Genomic DNA, 2,145 nt, shown 5'->3' with positions numbered 1-2,145 from the left:
ATTCTCATGCCTTTGAGCCTAAAGGCTATAATTTCATGATGTGCTGGAGAAACTTAAGTCTGTATGTAAGATCACAAATAAAGTACTGCACTGTCAAAGAGGCTTCCTTTCAGACACTGGCAGATGAGAGATTAGAAGACTGTACATCACTGAGTGGAAATTGTAAAACAACTATTCCAGGAGAGTTAAAATGTTGGCACCTTCCCGGTAATATGGAAAATTGTGCAGATATGTCCTGCCCAAAAAGTGCAGGTCAAATTCACTCCAGCCAATTACCACCCAAAGTCTATTCTTGATTATCAGGAAAATGATGGAAGATGTCATGAACAGCACTATCAAGCAGGCACCTGCTCAATAATAACCAGCTCACTGACGCCCAGTTTGCATTTCACTATGGCCACTCAGCTCCTGACCTCATTATAGCCTTGGTTCAAACATGGACAAAAGAGTTGAATTCCATAAGTGAGATGAGAGTGACAGTCTGTGACATCAAGGCCACATTTGATTGATGACCCCATCAAGGAGTCAGTGGGAAATGGACACAATTCTCCACTGGTTGGTGTCATACCTGGCACATAGGAAGATAGTTGTGTCTTTTATAAGTCAGTCATCTCAGCTCCAAGATATATCTGCAGTAATTCCTCATAGAATGTCCTAGACACCTCATCTTCAGCTGCTGCATCAATAACCTTCCCTCAATCATAAGGTTAAAAGTGGAGACGTTTGTCAACAATTCCACAAAGTCAGGATTATTCTTGACTTCTCAGATACTGAAACAGTCCATGCTCAAATGCAACAAGATCTAGATAAAATCCTGGCTTGAGCTGACAAGCAGAAAGTAACATTGTGTCACACAAATGCCAGGCAATGACAGTCTGCAATAAGAGTCTGGATCAGTGGTGCTGGAAGAGCACAGCAGTTCAGGCAGCATCCAAAGTGCAGCGAAATCGACATTTCGGGCAAAAGCCCTTCATCAGGAATAAAGGCAGTGAGTCTGAAGCGTGGAGAGATAAGCCAGAGGAGGGTGGGGGTGGGGAGAAAGTGGCATAGAGTACAATGGGTGAAATGACCTGGGAGTTGCAGTGGGAGAGGGACTTGCAAGAGGATTCGCAGTAGGATTCGACTCCAATAAGAGACAATCCAACCATCACCCTTTGACATTCAATGGTGTTATCATCAACATCCTTGAGGTTACCATTGGTCAGGAACTCAACTGGACTTGCAATAACGCTACAGTTGTTACAGGAGCATTTCAGAGACTGGGAATACTGTGGGAAATAACTCACCTCCCGACCCCCAAAGCCTGTCCACCACAAGGCAAAATTTAGGAATGTGACGAAATACTTGCCTTAATGAGTGCAGCTCTAACAACACTAAAGAAGCTTGACACTATCCTAGAAAAAGCAGTCTGCTTGACTGGCAACGAATCCAATCTTACCACCAATGATGCACAGGAAGAGCCACGTGTACTGTCTACAAAGTGCACCAAAGATCCTTAGATAGCACCTTCCAAACCTGCAACCATTTCCATCCAGATGGACAATGGTATCATCACCTGCAAATTCCCCTTCAAGCCACTCAGTATCTTGATTTGGAAATACATCACTGTTCCTTCACTGTCCCTTCCCTCCCTCAGAATATTGTGGGTCTATCTACAGCACGTGGACTGCAGCCTTTCAAAAAGACAGCTCACCGTCACCTTTTCAAGAGCGATTAGGAATGGGTAATAAATGCTGGGTTTGCCAGTGACACACATATACTAGGAGTCAATGAATAAAGTACAGCATAGCAAAGTATATCAATAAACCTTTTCTTGCTTACTTGCCTCGCTGTTCAACATATGGTTGGAGAATGGGGCTTTAGTTTCTCTCCGAATTTTGAGTTTGCTCTTTGCTGATTTTGCTGAATGTTTTCCAACATTCTCAGCAAGGCCAACTTTATTCACGGGTGAGCAGATTCTGCCCTTTGATTTTTTTTTGTGTTTTTCACTTGATTTTTTAATCACTAAGTGAGCGGTGGGTGTTGTTTTTGGCGACTGTTCACAGCTGTGAAACTAGATGTTTGAGAAGGACAGTTTTCTTTCCAGCCTTCCCCAGTTGGTTTGAAGATCATTACCACCCACTGCAGTTCATTACATAACAGGGC

Source organism: Hemiscyllium ocellatum, chromosome 20 (genome assembly GCF_020745735.1).
Source record: "Hemiscyllium ocellatum isolate sHemOce1 chromosome 20, sHemOce1.pat.X.cur, whole genome shotgun sequence".
Taxonomy (NCBI): Eukaryota; Metazoa; Chordata; class Chondrichthyes; order Orectolobiformes; family Hemiscylliidae; genus Hemiscyllium; species Hemiscyllium ocellatum.
The sequence above is the reverse complement of the archived record's forward strand: the minus strand, read 5'-3'. Positions refer to the sequence as shown.